Source organism: Aulostomus chinensis, chromosome 11, assembly GCF_037954235.1.
Source record: "Aulostomus chinensis isolate RoL2024-O1b breed Wild chromosome 11, RoL_Achi_v1.0, whole genome shotgun sequence".
NCBI lineage: Eukaryota > Metazoa > Chordata > Actinopteri > Syngnathiformes > Aulostomidae > Aulostomus > Aulostomus chinensis.
In genome coordinates this window covers 23,965,735-23,972,124 of record NC_141330.1, presented here as the reverse complement: position 1 = coordinate 23,972,124, position 6,390 = coordinate 23,965,735, and the positions used below count along the sequence as shown (strand labels likewise).

At 40.3% G+C, this 6,390-nt stretch overlaps 1 long non-coding RNA gene across 1 annotated transcript; it reads right to left on the bottom strand.

The window, feature by feature from the left end:
• Window positions 1-3,324: 3,324 nt before the first annotated feature.
• Window positions 3,325-5,516, bottom strand: LOC147253808 (uncharacterized). Its single transcript, XR_015118602.1, has 3 exons — window positions 5,374-5,516; window positions 5,084-5,173; window positions 3,325-4,119 (listed from the first exon to the last, which is right to left on the bottom strand). It is a non-coding gene; the product is annotated as an uncharacterized LOC147253808 (long non-coding RNA).
• Between the last annotated feature and the right edge of the window lie 874 nt (window positions 5,517-6,390).

Sequence of the window (6,390 nt, the reverse complement as noted above, 5' to 3'; positions counted from 1 at the left end):
TGACTACTTTAATTGCCTAATGAACATCAACCCGAGTCTCCTCATATTATGACGTACTATGCAGTATTTTCTGGGACAATAGCAGGTAGAATTTCCAATTTGAAACATGCAATACAGAGCAAAATATCAATCAAAGAGTTTGTAAAAAGTCAAGTCTTAAGTCTACAATTCCACAGGTGAGCATAGCTAGGGTTTCACTCATTTTAACTTGAACAGGCTCTGCAGTCCCACAAGACCATCGACTGTCATGGAAACTGATAGCTCAAATGTTTCCAGATTGGAACATATAAACACAAACCTGCCCCAAGGGTACCTGGCTGTCAATCTAAATAGATTTAGAGTTTGTAGCTTGTAATAGCTTGATCTGTACCTGTCAATGCTCCATGATTCAGCTTGAATGGAATAGATAATGATATCCTCCATATAGATCATAGACATTTATCAAATAATCCAAGGTTGGGAAGATATGCACTCCATTTGCACAAACAGTTTATCTCGTGGGAGCGTTATCAGTTACAATATAACCCTCGTGATATTATTGTGGTCATTTTGGCTTGGTATTGGCCACAACATTACATTATTCATAAGGTTTAAGATTGAAAACACTGATGTTTACAAGGGGTGCATAATGAAAGATTCTTTAAGCAGGGAAAATATAGCATGTAGTGTTGTTAGAGTTTCATATGTTTCATAGTTCATAATTCAAGATTCAAAGAGTTTTATTGTCAATCACTCTATATCAGACATACAGAGGAATAGAGAAAAAGGGTGTCTCCCTTCCCAAGGTATACATAAATATAAAACATAAAAAAGTACAAAAAGTACAAGTAAATAGGATAAAATAAATACAATAGAATAAGGTAAAATAAGATAAATAACAAACTAGGTACAAAGTAAAAAAGTGGCGGCAGAGCAGCTGGGGTGAAGCCAAGTCAAGTCAATTTTATTTATATAGCGCCAAATCACAACAAAAGTTATCTCATGACACTTTACAGGTAGAGCAGGTCTAGTACCACACTCCCTCAATCAATTTACACCCAACAATTCTCCATGACCAAGTACATCCTGCAACAACAGCAACAAAAAACTTCCTTTTAACAGGCAGGAATGTCGAGCAGATCCAGGCTCAGTGGAAACAGCCATGTGCTTTGACCGGTTGGGGGGAAAGAGAGCAGGAGAGCGGGGCAGAGACAAAGACAGATAATGGAGGAAGAAGGAAATAGAGGGGCAGAGATAAAGAGGGAGAGAAAGGGAAGAGACTGATGGACAGACGGGGATGTGAGCAGGTGGTGCTACGGGTGGCAGCTTGAGCCTCTTCATGTCTGTATCCTCCTCCAGTAGCAGCACCAGTCTATCCTTGTATGTGGTGTAGTGAGTGTGTTAGAGTCCAGGGGCAGGGGGCAGAGGGGAAAGGTAGTTGGAGTTCAGCTTCCTGATAGCCTGGAGGAAAAAACTGTTTAGCAGTCTTGAGGACTGGGCCTGGAGGTTCTGGTACCTCTTCCCTGAGGGCATGAGGCTGAAGAGGGAGTGAGAGGGGTGGGAAGAGTCACCAGCAATGCCGATGGCTCTACGGGTGAGGTGGGTCTGGAAAATGTCTGTTATAGGAACTATGGGATTTCCAAAACTGCTTAAATTTGGATCATTTCATTTCAAATTTAGGGCTGCACGGTGGTGCAGTGGTCAGCGCTGTCGCCTCACAGCAAGAAGGTTCCGGGTTTGAGTCCCGGCTTGGGCACAGGATCTTTCTGTGTGGAGTCTGCATGTTCTCCCTGTGTCTGCGTGGGTTCTCTCTGGGTACTCCGGCTTCCTCCCACTGCCTAAAGACATGCAATTGGGGACTAGGCTGATTGGATACTCAAAATTGACTGTAGGTGTGAATGTGAGTGTGAATGGTTGTTTGTCTCTGTATGTTGGCCCTGTGATGGACTGGTGACCTGTCCAGGGTGAACCCCCCTTCTCACCTGTAGCTGCTGGGATAGGCTCCAGCCATGACAAAATGTCATTGTAATTTAAATAACCTGTCTTAGAAATATACCACATATTTTATCACTATTCTTATAACTATAATTCCACAATGCTATCCAAGTATGCATCTGTAATAGTGGCAATAATGTATGAAGAGTATTTTACTAGGATTTGATAGGAAAAAAATAAATAGGCAGAGTGACCACGTACAATTTTTACAGGTCCAGCTACAATGAGGCCTTTTAAAATATATACGATGCAGCTGCCTGAGAAAATTACTACGTATAGTTTTTGTACTTTTAATTAAAAAAGTCAAAAGAATCGCAAAACACAATGGTATATTGACTCCTAATTTTGCATATAAATAAGTATAAAAATATTTTTAAAAGATTTTTCTATGAATTTTATTTTCTAATAAAAATTAGTATCTTTATTAAAAACTGGTAACATCACATTGCACTGAGAAAGCTACAATTATCAACAAAGTGAAAATATGTTACAAATTTCCCTTCTATTGATTTAAACATTGTTCGTATGCAAGAAAGGTAGCGATACTAAATTAAAAACCCAAGCACAATTGCCTGAATCAAAGTTTGTTTTCGCATCATACTGAAGAGACAACTCTGATACTCAAATTGGAAACTTTTCAAACATGCCACTGAGAGCTACAGAGATACACAGCTGACAACAGTGATGGACTAAATGATTACCAAATACCACTCAGCATTATCACAAAGACAAACTGGGAGTTAAGAGCAGCTGTTGTTGTCATCATTTTTGACACCTGGTGAAAATTGTTACCGTCATCCTAATTTACTCAGCAAAACTCTCATATGACCATGATGTTAAATGCAGCAGTTTAAAAAAAAAAAAAAGAAGTCTGGAAAGGGGTTGAGCAGGCTTACAGTGCCCTCTCTGGTCACGTTCTATAACTCTGCTAAAAGACATGGAAGTATGAATGCTGAACAAAGCAATTTTAAATGAAGGTTTGAGTTCATTATGAAAGCCAAATTCTGAATAAATTTAATAAACTATAAAATACTCCACCTCTGATGACATAGAAAATTACTTTAGTCAAAAATGAATAGTATGTTTCATTTTTTTTTTTAATTTAGATGCAGATGACTTAAACACACTGATTCAGTTTAGAACTGTCCATTGGTCAGGTCACCTAGCACTGATTCATATTTTCTGTAAATCAAAGTACGTAAACAATGTGAGCTCTGAGATGGTTTAATAGTGACAGAGACAAGAACAAGCTTTTTCTGTATAAATAGTATTTTCAGATATTCAGACTTGTAGATGGAATACAACCAGGGATGGAATGTATTTTTATTCTAGCACGTGGCAGTTGGTGGATGAATTGCATAACCTTAACCCGCAAAAAAAAAACACATGGAAAGAGAGTAAAGTACCATTTCTACAAAATGAAAACCATCTCTACCTCAATTACAGATGTCCTGAGCTGACCCTGAAGTTATGTACCAATCAAAGCACAATTCGAATGATTACCATCAGTCAAAATAAACTTGGTACTTTCCACATTGTGTCACACTGCTGGTGCTGACTCTGCTCTCATTTATAGAAGCCTGCAGTCGTGCATTTCATTCCTATTTAGGAGTGTGTGTGTGTGTGTGTGTGTGTGTGTGTGTGTGTGTGTGTGTGTGTGTGTGATTTTGGGCTTGCTGGTGCAAGTGACATCCTGGTTAACAAAAAACAAAGATTCACTAACACAGAGATGCAGTCCCGTTTTCCTTTTCAAAAGTTATATACTCTTGATAAACTGTCGTTCATATGAGTCTTTCATTTTACTGCTGTAGTTTTAAAACTGGATCATTGGGATTGGGATTTGGATTAGTTTGCTTGTGAAAACTGTGAGAGTGAAATGGCTAAAACGTTGTGATGATTTAACTGATATATTTACACATCAGCACACAATAGTCATTCTAAGTATCAGACTGGTATCAGTATCACCCGGTATTTAAGGACTCGAACTGGGGAAAATGTAGAAGCTGTACTTGTATCAGAGCCAACTGTCTTACTGGAGGAGGTGAAGTGCTACTCTTCCACACAAGCCAACTCTGGAGGCATCAGGGACTTCAAATGTTTGCTTCCAAAGTGCTGCTGAAATGTCCTCAAGCCTGGCATTTGTATCTGACAGTGTGTGAAAGAAAAATAAAGAGAAAAATTAGCAAACAATCAAGGAAGAAAAACATGTTAACAAAAATGGCTTTACTCTACTTGGCATCTAATGAGGTTTTTGCAGTTCACAAAATGAACTCTTAAAATGATATCAGTTAATCCAGATATACAAGCAGAGCAAGGCAAGATGGCTGTTCTTCTTGCCTGCCGGGACATAATACGCACTGTTGATGATTCTAACTTGTACTCACTTGATGAGGGACTACTTTCACAGTGGAGTTGAGGAGGTGGATGTCACATAACAGGGGAACATACAATTAATGGGACAGGAGACTGGTTGACAGGGTAAAGGCAACATTGCATTTAGAGAAAACACGCAGGTAATTAGATCAACATTTGATGGGTAGAGCCCAAAATCTATTAGCTCTATTTTTTTTTACAACTGTGAGGCTGCAAATGCAGCACCATTCAGAAAGTAACCAACATTTGTGGAGAGAGGATTGTGGAAAGAAAAGAAAGCACTTGCACCTCTGCCCATTTTCATTCCTGCACTGTTCACCTGGAAAAATCTCGGCACAGTGTGTGTGATCATTTGAGAGGTTTGGAAAGGCAGGAAATATTGGCACAGACCCTCACTCTGTGAGTGCGTCATGAGATAACTTTTGTTGTGATTTGGTGCAACAAATGAAATTCATCCATCCATCCATTTTCTTCCACTTATCCTGTTAAGGGCCACAGGGGGGCTGGAGCCTATCCCAGCGGCTTTTGGGCGAGAGGTAGGGTTCACTCTGGACAGGATCCCAGTCCATCGCAGGGCCAACACATATAGACAGACAACCATTCACACTCACAGTCATACCTACAGTCATTTTAGAGTATCAATCAGCCTGGGGCCCAATTACATGTATTTGGACTGTGAGAAAGCTGGAGTACCAGAGAGAACCCACACAGGAACAGGGAGAACATGGAGACTCACACAGAAAGATTCTTTGCCCGAGCTGGGACCCGAACCTGGAAACTTCTTGCTGTGAGGTGACAGTGCTGACCAGTGCAACACCGTGCTGCCCTACAAATGAAATTGACTTGACCTTAAATTAAATGTGATGAGTGATGATTTGTTACATGCACATTGCAGTTTTGACATACATTTTCTCAAAAACCATGGTGGGAGTTACGTCAGTCTACTGGGATCGTGTTTCACCTATACTTTTTTTTTTTTTGGTAATAGTGAACTCTTTTGTCGATATATTTTGCGTGGACACGTACCCAACACACAGTGCATGTGTAAACTAAAGCAGCCCTTGCTGCTGCCTTCTAGTCATGACCTTGGTTTTCTTGATCTCTGCCTGCTTTTTGGCATTCTTCTGCTAGGACTGGAGCTTCTGGTACCCACAGGCCAAATCTTATGCTACCCCTAGAGAAATCATAAAGGGGTTGGTCAGCACAATGCCATGGAAACGGTAATGAGACATAAACTGAGTGAGACGTTAATACCCAACTGCCAGTTGGACTTTTGATGAGGGGATGCAACTGATCACCAAGTACCTAGGGACATAAAGTTAAAGCCACTGAATGGGAAGATAAGGCTGTCAAGTCAGCTGATAATTCTAGCATAATAATGTGAAAGGAGAGGACAACTGTGACAGAAAAAAAAGCCCAACCTAGATAACTAGGTTAATTTCTGCAATTTGGGTTAGAGGGATTAGAGCAGGGGTGGGCAATCATGTGCCATGGAGGGCTGTGTGTATGCAGGTTTTCCTTCCAAGCAAACACTTTCACAGGTGATTCCACTGATGAACACACCTTCAGCCACAGAAGAGTGTTAATCAGTGAAATCACCTGTGAAAGTGTTTGGCTGGAAGGAAAACCTGCATACACACGGCTCTCCATGGCACATGGTTGCCCACCCCTGCGTCTTATCCATGCACCTTTCTCATTCTTTGCTATTGTTTTCTAGGAGTCGTAGTACCGTTAACTCTTGTCAACTTCTATGTGAGCTTGCAACAAGTGTAAGCGAGACGTCATCGACACAGACCTCCCGTTCTCCACTTGATACATTGATAACATCAGTAACATCGTTTCCATGTCATTTTAAGAGATGAAGCATCCGTTCAGTTAGCCGGCTGCTATCACTCCTACACCAATAATAGTTCTAAATATAATTCCGTATCATACACAAAATTCGAATTTAGATGGAATAATAATAACCTGTCTTTCCAGGATCTTTTTTTTCATATTAAAGGTAGTCAACGAAATAGGAGACAAGCACTTCTAAATGTTCTG